Here is a 17,304-nt window from a genome sequence, read left to right on the forward strand (position 1 = left end):
AATTCAGTAACCGCGGGGCTCAATGAACAAGAAGAGACTTCGAGACAGATGGGCCAACTTTAGTTCTCCCCAGTCCCATGCCCCCCCCCTTTTTTAAGGACAATTGCACACATTACATAAGGGCACTTTTACTGTATGTTTTTAACCATCTACATGTAGTAACCCCCAACAGTACGAATGTCCTTTAAAATAACATGTCTTTGTTATGTTAAACTGATTTTAGCACTTAATGTTTCTTTTTACATGTCCAAAAACCACAGCGTTGTTTACAAAAATTATTATTTAATGTCAAGTCAAGTCAAAAAGGCTTTATTTCGATAAAAACATATCATAAAAGCTGAACATTAAAAACAATTTGCTTTAAAGAAAAAAAAAAAATTAAAAGATCTATTTACAACAATCCTTAAATTCATTGAAATCAAGAACAATGCATAAATTCTGTGCAGATTAAAAAGATAATTATGAGTTATTAGTTAAAACCCAATTAAACAATACATTTAAGCCTTTTACTTCGAAGATACCAAGCCCATGATAAAAATTTGGAAAGGCCACAAGCATATGATGGACGCGAATCTGACATCAGGATACGCAGAGCCTCATTATGGGACCTAGTACCTAACAGTCGGCACAATGCTTTAAGCCACTTTTGTCTTGGTTTCATATACTCCGGGCATTGGAACATAAAGTGCTCTATTGTCTCAGGGCTGGTTATACAAAAAGGACAAAATACAGTTGTCTGAGCCGGGGATTTCCAGCGGGCTGCAAAAGCTCGCAATGGGAGAGCCCCGACCCTAAACCTAAAATAGAGAGCCCTATCAAACGGCTTCCCAATAATATCCAAATAAAGTTCCCGAATCGGTAGATCCTTGAACTTCAGGAAGTCCTCCGAAAGTTTACCCAGAGAATGGTTGGCGTTAGTTCGGGACACAACCCAGTTCCAATACAAGTTCTTTAATATTGCCTATGGGGGGGAGGACCTGCCAGCCCAAGCTTCACTTAGTCCAAGATCACCAAGCAAAGCTTTTACGTCTTTTAACCACTTTATCTTGTGCCATCTCGGTAGTGACATTATTTCAGACAGCCCATTAGCGTATTTGGCCAATTCTGGCACTCGCCACAGCCGGGCCCATAAGAGCAACGGTCGCTGCTTTGCAAGATCACCAATTGGGCGACAGCCTAAGTCAAGCATTAACGGTAACATTGGAGTACCCTGGGGAAGTGACATGAGGGACCTCCAGAATTTTTTTCTGACCTTGACAACTCGTCTCTGCTATTAGTGCCCCATAGTTCAGCCCCGTAAAGGGCAGAGCTAACTCCCCTTGCTTTATAAATATCGATAACGGGGGCTATTGGTCTTATTGTACATAGACACTGCTCCTTTAGCAGAGCCCCGGTTATTCTCTTATGGGTTAGGAGCATTTTGCAGAAATGTGGGGTCCACTGCAAGGTATGCGATATACGTATACCCAAATAGTCAAATACCTTCTCCCTGCCCAAGGGTACAGAATTCAACGTGGGAGGACGTGCAAGTTTTTTGGGGGGATTCATCACTAAATATTTAGTTTTATCAGTGTTGATTACCAAACCCCGCTCCAAACAAAAAGTCTGGAAGTTATTAAGGAGATTTTGAAGGCCCATTGGGGACTTAGACAACAGGAGCGTATCGTCCGCAAAGAGGAGGGTAGGAATACGCTCGCCCGCCAGGGATGGTTCATCTGAAGGATCTTTTAGTAGATGCTCAACCACACCATTAACATATAAGGAAAATAGGGTGGGAGCAAGAACACATCCCTGGCGGACCCCTCTATCTACCGGGATTCTATTTGTTTTCTCGCCCTGTGTGCCCCATCTAATTTGGGCAAAATTGCAATCATGGAGCCTCACCAACATTAAAAGAATGTAGCGTTGGAGCCCCATTTTGGCAAGGACTCCCCATAAAGTCTCCCTAGGCACAAGGTCAAAGGCAGTCTTTAGGTCGATAAAAGCGAGATAAAGACTGCCCTTGCCTATAACCACTACCTTCCAGTAGATTAACATCAATCTAAATACTTGCTCTATCGTACCTGTACCAGCTCTAAACCCTGCTTGGTAATCGGAGAGGATATCATTTTCATCAATCCATTGTAATATCCTCCCCAATAAGACCTTTCCAACAACCTTCTGGGTTGTATCCAACAAACTTATGGGGCGATAATTAGAGGGATCATCCCTTAAACCTTTTTTAAAAATGGGGACAACCTCTGCCCCCTTCCATGACTCAGGGATCGCGGCACCTCTATAGATAGCAATGAGCAGGGAGTGGATGAACTTCCCCCATTTTAAGGTGTCAAGGCGAAGCAAGTCGCCAGGAATACCATCACGACCAGCTGCTTTTTGGGGCAAAATAGTGTTAATAGCACACTCCACTTCCTTAGTTGTGAAATCAGGCTCAATTGAGTCACCCTCCAGAACAGAATAGTTAAATGTAGCTACAACGCTAGACCCATGTTGACGGGTATACAATTTAGAGAAGTGAGTAAACCATGCTTGGCTGGTAATGCTACATGTAATATGATTGCCATCTGGTCTATTCCTAGCTCTAATTATATCCCAGAAGCGTCTAGCATCTTTACCAGAACTGGCCTCCTTTAGAGCGTGCCAGTACTCGTCTTCCCACTCCTTTTTTGCACTTACTATTACCCGTTTATAGTCCTTCCTAGTATACTGTATCAAAGATTGTGACTTGCCTTTAATAGCCTTAATTAGGACTGTTTTTGCATGTCTACATGCAGGGGTAAACCAATCGTGTGTGCCCTTCGGCTTCGCATTCATTACGGGCTTACCCCCGCGCACTTGCTCCAGGAATAGTTCCCCTATAGTTTTAATTGTTTCCTCAAAAACAAGCGTTGCCCTACCAGGTACAAAAGGAGATTGGGCAATAGTGTCCAGCTCCAATTGTGAAAATGATAATGTTTGGTCTATAATACTAAGCTTGGCCTCATCAAGGGCTATTTTACTCCACTTCAGACGTCTCCCGCAGTTAGATAGAGAGACTTTAGGAGCGGGCTTATGGGCTGTTTCATTTATTTTGCTTGGCCACAAACTGTTAAGGGTTAAAGAGAGCGAATTATGATCACATTCAACGGTGGGTAAGACCGCCATATCCTGAACTAATTTCCAGAGCATAAAATCAAGAAGGATATAGTCGATCCTTGAGGTATAGTTCACCCTATTGTAGGTATCAGCACCCATAGGGTCCGAAATAGTTCGGCCATTAACAGCTCTTAACCCGAACTCCATAGTCAGTGCATTTAACTGGATCGCCCTTTGGGACCACTTTTTAATCGGTTGAATAGTTAGCACTGGTATGCCCCTTTTTACATCATCTTCAGCCAAATCCAGAATGTCCTCTGTCGCAAGGGGCTCGTATAAACAATTAAAATCACCCGCAACCAAGACTTGAGCACCAACATTACAGGCTCTAAGCTCATTTTCAAGAATGGTTACTATAGGGGAAAGAGAACCATTTTTTGCGCCCCTGACGTAAATGTTAAATAACTCAAGGGCTCGCCCCCTATTAGGACCTCTCAACAGAAAATCTTAGGATGTCTGGGCAATTGGTCTGCTTTTGGATGATGTGGCATCCAAGGGAGATACTCACCCATATAAGAAGGCCCCCCGAGGGGCGGCCCTTCCCTGTACTTGGGGATATTGCAGGCAAGAAAAAGGTAACATACCCAACTCTGTGGAGGGGCTTCAGACTCCAGGTCTCCTGGAACATACAGATCTTATGCACCTCTACCAGAGTATTCCATTCTGGCGAGCCCAACTTCCTATTTATGCCTGCCAAATTCCAGCTAATAACGTTGAGTGGTTCCATGGTAGCAAGAGTACAGTTTATTGGTAGGTCCAATTGTTCTCTAAAGAGGTTGGACTGTACTTTAGCTGGATCAAGTACCGTAATATGCCGAAGGGATATATCCGAGTCCAGGGTGACTCCCTGGTCCATTACATGGACTACCGGAGGCAGATGTTCACTCAAAGAATTAGCTTCTGAGTGCAGTGGGGAGTAATAAGTACGTCAAAACCCTAAATCAGGACCAAAATATTCCCCCCTATTACCAAAGTTAAAAGAGGAGTAAGGGCAATAATCATTTGTAAACCTACCCCAGAGTTTATTGCCTTGGTTTTGCCATTGAGATTGAAGCACTTGATGAGGATAAAAATGGCCCAAACCAACTGTTCTAATTGTACTACTGGAAGACTCATTATGGTAATTACAGATTAACTTTACGGCACGTGTATCACGAAAGTTAACTAGGATACAATCGCTGGGAACGTCCTTGTCTCTACTACCCACCCAACCAACTCTTCTAACGAATAGAACCTTTCCATCTATCTGCCTCGGTAGAGGCCTGCTATTATTCAGATAGTGAGTGGTTTTGTTTTTCAATTCGGAATATGATTCCATTTTGCCATGTGGCAGCCGGGGAACTCCTACCAGGACTACTACGTAAGGCATACTAGCTAGGGGCAGGTCGATGTGGGGAGGGCTGGACCGTTCATTATCAACTTCACCCAAACTACTGGTTAGATCTGCCCTCATTTTCACTGCATTCTTAAGGGTCGTTTTATCTCCCAAGGTTTGTAAGGGTGTAGCGGTACTGATTCCCTTACCTTCAGGGGTTGCTCCATTCCTAGGGGCGTTAATAACGCCCTTAGATTGAGGAGTTTTACTAACTCTGGACACCTTACTCCCTTTTGTTACTGGGCATTTACTCGTTTTGGTTCCTTTTTTTGTACCTAGTACTGGAGGGTTGCTACTACCCACATTCCCAGGGGGGGGCGTTATTAGTTGAAGTAACAACAATGGGTGTTGGCAATGAATCTTGCAACTTCTGTTCAACAGGAGTAGGACTATTTTTTAAGTGCAACTTGATTAATGCCTTCAAAGAAAAGAAGTTATCAAGGATACCCTGTTCAAGCCTATCGAGCCTTGTTGATAAGACCTTAAGCCTCTCATTGACCGGAAGTAAAAGAGACTTCATAATCTGTTCGAAACAGTCAATGAGAGGAATATCTTGAGTACGACTCAATGAGTTTTCTGGGTTTAAGCTTCCGCTCAGCAGTGGTATAGTAGCAGTATTAGCAATTCCACTGCTAGTTTGCACCAAGGATTTCTCCATCAAAGTTTCTAGTCTTTGTAAAGAGAGATCTCCAGAAATGGGGCCATCAATTTCAGATAATATAGTGGGAGTGTCAGATACATGACTAGAACTAGAGATTCCTGGGACCGTTTTTTGTTTTTTAGGCCTATTCTGCTTTTTGTTCCTATCATTTACCCTACCCCTACTAGCTCTTGACTCAAGGGGTTTTTCCCCAAGAGGTAGTTCAGTCCTGAGCCTAGCCGATTGTCCTCTAGTAGTTACACGAGGCGTGCTTATGCTTTGGTTACCCTCAGATATCCGGGTCGAATTTAATGACCTAGCACAATTATTACTAATTTTAGAGTCACCTGAATGGGATAACAAAGTAATCGGTGTCTGAGATAACCTAGCATGAGAGGATAAAGAAGAAGTGTCGAAGGACATATTCTTATCCGAAAGGGACAAATCTTTAGTCACTGGGGTCTGACGAATCCCTGGAAGTAAAGCAAAAGACGGTACCAGGATTGAATCCTGGGAATTAGTGGTAAGCATTGACATATTGGAAGAAAGCAGAGGAGGATGACAACCCATGGGCAATGACAAGCGACGTTCCGTATTTTCAATGGCATTTGCCAATACACCAATAGTTTTTTTGCAGCATACGGTCAATCGCTGTCAAGCTAGGAAGCTGAGGAGTGACCACGTTTTGTTTTTGTACAAGGGCAGGTTTTTGAAGAGTACGCTTTCCCATTTTACAGAATCCTATAAGCAGAAGCGGACCACACGGAGCTTGGTCAGGATATAATATCCAATACAAGACCCTAAAAAATATACAAAACAAATAAAATAAATTAAAGAATATACCAGTACACAATCAACTAAAACGCTGCTTACAGGCAGTAACCATGAAATGTACTTTATGCAACCTGTGTTGGTAATGGCATGCAGAGGGTTAGGGCCCAGGGAAATGGCCCAGCCCAGCCTCTACCGGCCACTAACGGACACAAACGGTCCCGCCCTTGTCCCGGGCTTCTCCCGGCACCGCCCGCGCGCGTCCCGCGAGGCGGGAGTTCAGGCTCAATTTTATACGCCACCGGGCGCGAGATGACGATATGCGGCATCCGGACGCTAAGGCTTCTGGGGGGTGTAGTCTCCCCTCACAGCGGCCGCGCCCTCAGGTGTAACGGGGCTGCGGCGGCGGGGGAGACCGGCAAGATATGTCCCCACAGGTCCTCAACCAATGCAGGAATTCAGCAGGAGGTCCGCAGTGAAACAGCAAACAAACAGGTAATGGCCCCACGCTGCTCACAAGGCTACAGGCAAGGCTCCCACTCAGCCAGAGTTCAGGCTCAATTTTATACGCCACCGGGCGCGAGATGACGATATGCGGCGTCCGGCCGCTAAGGCTTCTGGGGGGTGTAGTCTCCCCTCACAGCGGCCACGCCCTCAGGTGTAACGGGGCTGCGGCGGCGGGGGAGACCGGCAAGATATGTCCCCACAGGTACTCAACCAATGCAGGGATTCAGCAGGAGGTCCGCAGTGAAACAGCAAACAAACAGGTAATGGCCCCACGCTGCTCACAAGGCTACAGGCAATTAATGACTATTAATACCATTGTACTTTCGGAGTGCTTTAAATCTGTTGTCTCTATCATTTTTTGTGCTCTTTCATTATATTCTTGTTACTCCTGCATGAATCACTGTGTTTCCATTACATAAAACACACTTTTTTCATGGAGACTGAATACCTGTCCAAGCCTCCAAATTTAGACAAGATTGTATGATCAGCACCCACATCCAGAATTCATGAAGTGTATTTTTATAAAACTGCTTTTCCCTGAATACATTTATCTACTTTGCAGAAGTTCAATTGATTTCCTACAGCCTCTTTCAGCTGGATTTTTTCAGCTTCAATCATACCCAGCGCTAGTGAAATCCTTTGGCTGCTTTCTTTGAACACTCATGTCAATCATCATCAAGCTCACGGTGGGAGCCCAACCCAGCTTGCCTGCGTAGGCCCCTCCTCTATGAATCAATCAATTGTTTCCATGCAAGGTAGTATCACCATGAATATTCTTTTTCCCTTACCCAATACATTCGCCAAAGCGATTCGGGTTTAACTATCCAAATCGGCATTTTTCCCTTCACTTCGTCTGCATACATTTACCTGGCAGAATTTAATTGATTGATTGTTTTAGCTACAGTTCAGCTGTAGCCCTTTGACTCGGCAGTGAGGCCTTGTGATGCTGTCCTTGGACACACCTGTCAATCATCATCAAGCTCCCAGCTGGAGCTTTGGCCTAGAGTACTTAAGAGCTAATTTCTCACTTGCTCTGCAACCAGAAAGCAGTGTTTCGTGAGGACTCCGTTTTACCAGAATACAATCATTTTTTGGTGAGTTTTACCATTGTCCCCTGATTATACCACTCTCAAATCAACTTTCGGTTTCTTAGGGATTAATTTTCCCCTTTATCTTGTTTTCCTTTAGATCTTCTGTGCAATTCATATCACAGTTGGTAAGAATTTAGAATTATTCCAAGCTATTGTGTTTTACTCACATCTGAGTTAGCACTTACAAATACCTTATTTTTCACAGACATGTTGCTAGAATAAACCAACCCCTTCAATCAATTGCCTTGACCGCCCTTGAAATTCTAGGGTGAGTCTATAATACAATTCCTTGATTTAATTACTTTCGAACAATGAGAACTTGAACACTCATTATTATAATACTCCTTCCCATAGGCGGCCTCTCCTCCTCCACAGTCCTGATGAAGACCCGCTTGTGACACTCCACCAAGCGCCCTTAGGGTTGAAACGTGGACGATCTATTTTGGCACAGATTGCAGGACATAGTCGCTATCAACTATATAATTTGTTTAACGTACTTGTCACTGCTTCTTGAATTTGGCCCTCCAAAACAAACCGCATCCCCCCACTACCACCTCAGTGCACTGTGTATCTATATCACCCCTGAGCACTACTATCTCACCATTGTGTATCACTGTATGAATTTTGAAGTGCAAAAATTCTGCAATGTATTTTTGTTGTATGTAATTTGGTTCGCATAACGAATGCTATCAAATCTGATACATAAATTAATGAAAACCCCTTTTTCTGTGTTCTTGTTCCTTCCCCCATTTGCTTAAGAAATGTTCTAGCTTTCAGAAATGTATCATATGTTATGCTGAAGTAACTACGGCTAACCGCAATACGCATTGTTTCTACCCAAGAGAACAATTGTTCTTTATATATCTAGTTCTTTTTTCAGCAGTGTTCTTGCTCCAAAGATGTCTTTGTCAACCTCCAGTTGCTGCAGCATCGTAATGAAGGGTTCTAGGCAGGCATAGAGTTTGTGGGGGAAGAAGGCGACAGGGATTGCATTGTTTCTTTGTAGAATCTTACATTTGTAAAAGATGTCTCCAGCACCATAACGCACAAAGTTTGCTGCCACATTTCTGCCTTCACGTATCGCTTTGAGGCAGAGGCAAAAATAAGTTGTGAAGATGTACATATACAGGTTTGGCATGTTTTTCCCTCCATTTTTTTGGTGTTTGAATACAATAGTTCTTGTAAGTTTTTCCATTTTGGAGTTCCAGAAAAAGGTAAATAAACTTTTTTGCAAAAGTCTGAGCGTTGTTTTGTCCGGGGGGTAGATCACTGCAAAAAAATAGGATTAAAGGCAGGATCACAGCTTTTATTACCATGATTTTCCCATCATGGTCAATGATCTAGTTTTCCAAAGTCCTAACTTTTGATTTCTCTTTTGTTGGACGGGTGGCCAGTTTTCTTTCCCTTCTGGGTCCTGTGAGAAGATTATTCCCAGGATTTTGGTGGGTTGCTTTGTTACTTTAACCTCCACTTTGGCTAGGTGGTTCCAGTTCCCAATGGTGAGGCATGTACTTTTTTCTGTGTTGAGGGTCAGCCCTGATGCTTGGGCAAAGAATTTGGTGTGCAAGAAAACTCTTCTGACTGCTATAGGGTCTGGGCACAGCACTGTGACATCGTCGATATATGCGATGCATTTGGCTTTCTTTCCATTAGCTCCTGGTACGAAGATACCTTTAATTATCTTGTCTTTCCTCAGCGTACAAAGTAAAGGTTCTAGTGCACATACAAAGAGTGCTGGTGAAAGGGGGCACCCTTGGCGTACTCCTGATTTGATGTGCACCTCTGCTGTGAGTGCATCATTTACCATAATTCTGCTGGTTGCGTTGGTATAAATCATTCTAATCATTTGGGTAGATGATGTGGGGAAGCCCTGTGGGAGGGCGGGTCGAATAAACAGACGAGGAGGCAGTATATATAATGCCCGTCGGCGACTTTTATTTAAAGCGTCACTTAATGGATTCAAAGGGGTTGGGGTTTTCTTGGCGTCCTCGGGGTTTGCTTCGTTCTTCAGGGAGGTGTCGGTTTCCGTAGTGCCCTCTCTCGGATGGTATTGTTCTCTGGGAGTGGTCTCCCCACGGAGGCTCATGAGCAAACAAAAAGAAAGAGGAGCCGTCAGTATATGTGCTTGTTTGTTTTTATAATAGTCCCTTCAGTGTACCCAGGTGCTGGACCTACAGGTCTTTGTGCTCGGGAAGTGTTGCTCGTGAGGATGGGGAACAAGCGATAATCGTTTAGGGTGTCTACTGGTGATAGTAGTTTCTGTTTCAGACAGTCCTGCTACTTGCAGGTCATTGCACAGGGAGTGGGTAGTGCAGGGGGTTGAAAGTGCTCTCAGGATCTTCAAAACGTGCCCTCTGGGTTGTTTTTACTCCCTATTCCTGCCCCCCCCGCCCCAACCTCCCTTTTCTCTGTCCACCCCTCTCCTCCCCTTCCCGGTCCCGAATCACTCACCGGCTCCGCCGCAACTCTCCCGAGTTGCGGCCGCTCTCCAGCCTCCTCCTGTGGTGACAACCAGTCTTCGCACCACTGCTTGTCGCCGTCTTCTTCCTTGTCCCGGTCTTCTCCCGGTTCTGCGTTGTCCCCGGACTCCGCGTCTTCCTCTCTCGGCGTCTCGTCCTTCGCTGGCTTCTCTCTTCTTCCGGCTTCTTCGCTGTTGTCTTCCTGGGATTGGTCCGGAAGGAGTTGGTTACGCTTCTGGGTGACGCCTGGTGTTTCTCTGCACTCCGGGTCCTAGCGCCGGCGGGTGAGTGTTCGTGGTCGCGATGTAGGGCCAGGGATGAGATACATGCGGTTCTTCCCCACAAGCCCATTTTGGATAGAACCTTAAGCAAGTAGTCATGTGATACGCTATCAAAGGCTTTTTGTAAGTCCAATGATAGCACGCCTAATGGGTTCCCTTCCTCTAGGGCTCTGCTAATCGCATCACGAATAGTGATTAGGCTGTCCCAGATTTTTCTTCCTGGTACTGCGCAAGTCTGGTCAGGTTCTATTAGTGTTTTCAGGACCTTCCTCATCCTGTTTGTGATGCATTTGCTAAAGATTTTGCTGTCCACGTTCAAAAGTGTTATTGGCCTCCAATTTTTTAAGTTGTTTACTTCCCCTTTTTTATGGATTAGTTTCACTGATCCTTGTGTGAATGTGTGCACAAAGGATTGTTTTTCTATGCATTGTGTTATCATTTCTATAAAGTCCTTTGCTATGTCTCTCCAGAAAGTTGTGTAAAATTCCCAGGGTAGGCCATCCTGCCCTGGAACAGAGTTTTTCGGGGCTTTGTTTATAATTAGGGCTCCCGGTTTTCCATTTAAACGGATTTTTACATATAAATACAGACGGAAAACAAGTTTTCCTTTGTCTGTATTTATATGTAAAAACGGGAAAATACTAGCACATTTTGTGGCGCTGCCCTTTTCCAGCAGAGAGTTGCAAAACAGGATGGTATTGTGATTGCTCACAGAGTAAGTATCGCTGCTGGTGTTATCAGTTTTTGCAACAAAGCCTCATTAGCAATTGAATGGTCTTATAAAGACCTGTGAAGTACTGGGGTGCAGCTGGCAGCTCAAAAACTGTGTGTTTGCCCGGGAAGCTGTCTCAGCCCGGCTGACACACACGACGTAGGGGGGTGGTATTGTGAAACGGTCCAGCTGCATCTATAATGTCAAGCTTATCCCTCGACGCTACCTTAGCTGCAGCTCTGCCAAGTAGGGCAAAGTTCAAGTGCAGAAAGTGAACTCTGTAAACTGTGTCAGCGTATCTCCTCTGGCTGTACAGTTCACGCGGTTTGCATACAGTGTGCCCTTCTGTTACCATTCCAGACCCTTATCTACGCAGCGTTTCATAAAATACAAAACACACAAGGTAGAAACTAAACTGCGCAGAGGGGGACGTGAACTCTGGCTTACAGGATACATTCTCTAATGGTGTGTCCCTTTTCATAATAATTCATAAATTGGATTTGACCCTCACTTTTATGTTGACTTTGGTATAGCTCATCCATCTATCAGGAAACAGGTGTTTTCGAAAACATGAAGCTGATGAAAATTCTTTGGTCTGACAATATCTTACCTGGCGCAGCAGTCCAACTGCCTGATTCTATATGCTATTTACTGAAATGCCGTGGGTTTGCATCAATTCCATAATTTATTTCAACAAAACTGACGGTTTTCCAAAGACAGTTATGATCATGGATTTGTGCCTTCTAAAGTATACATTTTAGATGAACGGTGCAAGGATTTATAAAGTCCCAGGAAAATACGTATCATTCCGCACTCCCAATAAAAGGGTTATATTTATAGTCCCCAGCTGTGACACTGCTTCCTTTGCTGCCTCCTGCTGGTGGCACCGTACGTTATCTTGCTTCAAGAAAGTGCCTGCACTTAACTAATTTTTACTGGGTTCCAGCTTTGTATCATATATGCTAAATTATTAAATGAAAAACACACTCCAAGAAAAATATTATTTCTGTATCATGCGTTAACAATTCAATAATTAGGACAATCCACAAACACTTGTCTTAAAAGGGTCTAAAAATAAATGGAGGGGCTTAAAGTTTTTGCTTAGAAGCCCACCCATGGTGCCGATTTATACTATACTGTGAACAGAGTTCAGTCAAACCTGTACTGTTAAAATCGGGTTTCTTTTTATCTTAGTGCATTTCTTGCCCCTGTGTGTCTGGCCATAATTGCGGTCAGGATCTCAAGCTGACAATGGCAAGAACTAAAATATTAATAACCATGGAATTATAAGGAAATTCAAAAATGATAACATGCACTTTAGAAAGCAGTGTTGGGCACAGGCAGACATGCTTTTCAAGCAGCATATTACTCTTGTCTAGTGCATAATTTGAATTGAGTTGCTTCCAGGTGTTTATAGTGGGGCACAATTGGGTTGTATCTGAAGGCAGTGTGAGGTTCTCTCAGTAAGGCTGTATGGTGTTCAGTGTGGGAGAGGATGTGGCACTCCGTGCCGATGACAGAAACTGCAAGGCTCTGAGACAAATGGCTTTTGATAGCACTTTTAGTCATATTTGGGACATTCTGCGAATGGCAAAGTTTTCAGATGAATGTATTGTGTTGACCAATAACAAATGAGTGCATGTGTGCATTGTCAATTTAAATAAATGTGGAAAAATACTAGCTGCAGCGTCGTCTTTTACTTGTGGGAAAAATAAATGTGGATAAATACAGATAAAATGCCCAAAAAATAAATATGGATAAATACAGACGGAAATGGCAAAAAAATAAATACCATAAAACCGGGAGCCCTATTTATAATGTCTAGGAACTCCTGCCCTTGGAAAGGGTTTTGTAGGAATTCTTTTTCCTCTGTGGAAAGCCCTGCGGTATAGTTATCCAGGAGCTCGTTACACGTAGTTTCATCAGAGTCTTTGGTTGAAAAAAGCTTTGTGAAAAAATTCTGTACTATGGTTTCTATGTGTTTTTGGTCTTTTTGTAGAACGTTTTGAGGGTCTAAAAGGCCGTCTATAGGTGTGTGGTTGGTTTTGACTTTTTTAAAGAAGGAGTTGCACTTTTCGTCCTCTTCGTACTTCAGGACCCTTGTATTGAACATAGTTTCTTTCCCTTTCTTAGTGAACCAGTTCATAATATCTGACTTGACCTTATTTATTTCCTGTGTAACTTGGACACCTGCGTCTTGTAGTTCAGTTAGGTTTGCTAGGGAATCTTGTAGGTCATTGAAAACTTTCCTTTTTTCCACGGCCATTTCTTTACCTTTTTTTGAGAAAAAGTACTTAGATTGTCTTTTGACGTATTCCCACCATTCCTGTTGTGATTTGAAGTTTCCTTTTTGCGTTTTCCATATCCTATAGTTTTCTAGGAATGCTTCCTGAATGTCTTGTTGCCTTAGAAGTGTGGTTTTAAGTTTCCAGTAGGCGCTTCCTTTTCTCTGCCTGGTGGGTATTTTTATTTCAGTGATTAGAGTTTGGTGGTCTGAGAGGCAGCTGTCTTGTAATTCTGAGGAGGTGCATGGGATGTTCCCCGAGACTAGGATTAGGTCGATTCTAGAGACTGTGTTTCCATCATTGGAGATCCAAGTGTAACCTGTAGTGTTTGGGTTGCAAGTTGTAAAGGAGTCTTGTAGGCTAAAGTTGGTGATTAATTCACTGAGTTTTTTGGATGACTTATCTAGGGTGTATGTTTTGCATAGACCTACTCTATCTGTTGTACGTATAATATAGTTAAAGTCTCCTAGTACTGTAGTGGGTGTGCACCCTACTAGGAAGTGTTGTAAATTATCAAACAGTGCATGTCTCTCATTTTTGGTTGTGTGGGCATAAATGTTACAGATACAGAAGTTGAAACCCTGTAAATTAACATGTAGCATTACCGCCCTTCCATGTTCAATGTTTTCTTGTTACACAATTGTAAAGTTGTTGTTTTTAAAAAGTAAGCATAGGCCAGCGTTTTTGTTCCCGCCCCCTGACCATATAGACGGTCCTAAGTCCAATTCCTCCTGTAGGGATGAGTAGTCATAATTGAAAGGTAAGTGACTTTCCTGTAGGCATATTATGTCTGCCTTTAGGAGTTTACAATATTCATATATAGCCAATCTTTTGGGTGTTTGTTTTAGCCCTTTAACATTTAGGGTGGCTATTGTAATAGCCACGAGGAAGTAGATTTTCAACATCATTTATGCATTATAAGATGTCTACGTCAATGTACTCGGATGTGTCTGTCTCTACGTTTTGTTGGCTGGTGGTAGGAATCTCTTCCTCACTCCCCAGAAATATATCGAATTGATTGGGACTTGGATTATCTTGCTCTGGTAGGGGAGATGTAAGACTTTCCTTTGTGGCTGAAGTGGGCCCTGACATGCTTATGCCTTGTTTCCCTGAAATGGTGGGGAGTTTTGCAAAGATTGTACTGGTGTTTTCAGCGTTAAATAGGCGGTCAAACCCCTCTAATGTTAGATCAGATAGTTTGATTGCTGATCTCCTTTTCTGGCGGGTATGGATGGCATTTTGTGTAAATTTGAAATTCTGGTTTTGCTTTCTTTTCATGGTTTTTGTATGGGACTTCTCTATTCTCTGATGTATCTTTCGGTATTCTTTTTTTGCTGCTATGCTGTAGTTTGTTTTCTCCTCCTCTGAGTCTAGGTCCTGTTCTTGGTTTTTTGTCTCTGCACTTGTTTCAAGTTCCATTTCTTGTGAGTCTTGTAGTTTTTGTGATTTGTTTGTGCTTTTTTTTGTGCTATCTCCTATTTCCCTTCTGTGTTCTTTGTTTCCTCTTCTCCTATTTCTATACCAGTGATGTGTGTGCTGACGTCACTGGGGTTAAAATCCAATCTGCTAGTGCCCTGCTCTTGTTGTAGTTGGTCCTCGTTTGGTCTCTGACTTTCTGGGGTTTCTCTCACTATGTGCTGTGGGTCTTCGCTAGGGCTAGTTTGGCTACTAGTGGTTTCTGGCTCTGCTTGGGATTTGCTGGGGTTTTGATTTCCCTCTGGGTTTGCTGCGAACAGGTCTTGTGATTCTGGGAGTGGGGTTTCCTTCTGTTGTTCCCCCTTTCCCTCCCCTTTGTTCTCCCCTGGGTTGACTGTGGGCCCTTTTGTATTCTTACTATTCCACAGGGAAATGCTGTGTTTTAAATGCCATTCCTTGTATAGATGATCGTTTGTGCCACATAGGTTGCACGTTTTGGCAATTGTGGCATTTTACTCCGCAATTCCTGCACACATCTCCTGTGCAACTCTCTTTTGAGTGCCCAAATTGCAGACACTGCCTACAAAAAATTGGTTGCCTCGGGTAATAAAGGAACCTCCTGTTGGGGCCAATGGAGAAATTAAGGGGAGGGTGTTTTGTTCCTCCTATGCTATCCTTATCTGGGGACAGGATCACCATGTATCTTCTTTTCCCGTTCCATGCCCCCCATTTGTTTCTTAATTCGGTGCCACCTCTATCTTTGTCACAGTATCTCATTAGAAACAGTTCGATTTTGCTGGCTGGTGCAAAAGGGTTGTACATAGAGATCAGACCCGGGACCTGGGTTTGATTCCCGACGCGGCAGGGTCCAGATCCCAATTGTCCACGGACTCGATAATTCTCGCTTCGGTGCCCACTCTAAGCATGAGTTCACACTATGCAGCTCTGGGCAACAAGCCTGCTTAATCTCCACAACGGCCCCCCGCGGCGGGATGCCTGGCTTTCACCTTGGGGATGCCCAGTATGGGTTATCTTACAGGGAAAAACCAGGACGGGTTCCCAATGCAAGCGCCAAGATGCCCGTAGGGTGATAGCTGCGCTCTATAAGTACATCAATCAATCAATCAATCACATATGCACCGTTGGGGGTATTTCCCTGGGGACCGCGATAGGGGTTACTTTATAACCACTGAATTCCGGGTGGTTCTTATTACTATTATAATTGTACAAAAAACTCTGATAGTCTGTTTCTGACGCTAACGTAATATCAAAAATCCCTTTTTTACTGAAGTCCTGAATACATTTTGTATGCGCAGGGTCTCTTTTAAATACTTGTTTCATCACTATCTCCATTAAATGCTTAATGCTGCGTTTGTCTCTTGCCTCATCTTGTATTTCTATACGTACTGTAAAACTAATGTTGGTCATTGGCAAATTACCTTTTGTGTCTGTGCTCGTTGCGTGGGTGGGATGTCCTGTTCCGGCTGCAGGACCTGGATGTTGCCATTTTCTTTTGCGAGGGTGTGCCCCCGCGGCCGAGCACCAGCCGGTGCGCCTGTGGGCTCGTGTGTATTCAGAGTCTCGTCCGAAATGGGGCGTTGCTTCACGTGTGGGTGGCCTCGCGACTTTGCGACTTCGGGTTGGTGCAGGAGGGAGTGCGGGCGTGCCCCCTGGCCGAGCACCGGTGTGGTGCACCTGGGGGCTCGCGTTTGTGGTCAAATGAAGTCTTTTTCCCCGCGTGCCCCCTGGCGAGCACCCGTGTGGTGCGCCTGGGGGCTCGTTGTCTCTTGTCAAATTCTTTCCTGGGCGTGCGCGTTTATGCTGATTTCCCCTCTTGCGTGCCCCCTGGCCGAGCACCGTCCGGTGTGCCTGGGGGCTCACGTTTCAATCCGAGTCTGCAGGTACCCTCATCTGTGCGGGGCTTGTGATGTCGCGGGGTCGTGGGAGATGGTTCTCTCGAGCCAAGTAGTTTCCCACCAAACAAAATGCTCTGTCTCCGTCGCGTGCCCCCTGGCCGAGCACCGTCCGGTGCGCCTGGGGGCTCGCTTTTTGCTATGAGCGGAATGCGGAGGTGGGACTGGGTGTCCTTGTCCCTTTTCCGCTTCTCGGTTTTTTGCTGAGCGTAAAGAAGCGTATTTTGGAGTATCCCCGGGACGGGCACCCAGCTGGTGCGCCCAGGGTCTCTCCAAATTTGTCTCGCGTGAATTCGTCCATCTGCCCCCCCAACCCCTTCGTGGTGGCTCACCTGTTTACCTGGCCGGGTGGTCAGGTGTTCCCAAAAAGGCAAATGCAGTCCGCTGAGTGACCCCGGCCCGAGCACTATCCCAGTGCGCCCGGGGTCTCTCTGAATCCAGTTCATCACCACGCAGCTGTGTGCGGGAGCAAATTCCGCACAGGGAGGCTTCCCCACCCCCCCACGAGTTTCTGGGCATCAGCTGGGTTCCGGGTAAGCCAGGAATCTGCAGCCCGTCCCTCCACTCGGGGTGAGGTAGATATCTCCCTAGGTGTGGGTGTTGGCCCCCTTGAAGAAGCCCAGGGTCCACGCAGCCTTGCCACGGACAAGCCGTGGTGCGAAGGCCCAGTTTCTCCCATGTGCCCCTTGAGGGTTACTACCTTGCCTTTCCCCTTTCACCTG

This window comes from Triturus cristatus, chromosome 6, assembly GCF_964204655.1.
Source record: "Triturus cristatus chromosome 6, aTriCri1.1, whole genome shotgun sequence".
Classification (NCBI taxonomy): domain Eukaryota; kingdom Metazoa; phylum Chordata; class Amphibia; order Caudata; family Salamandridae; genus Triturus; species Triturus cristatus.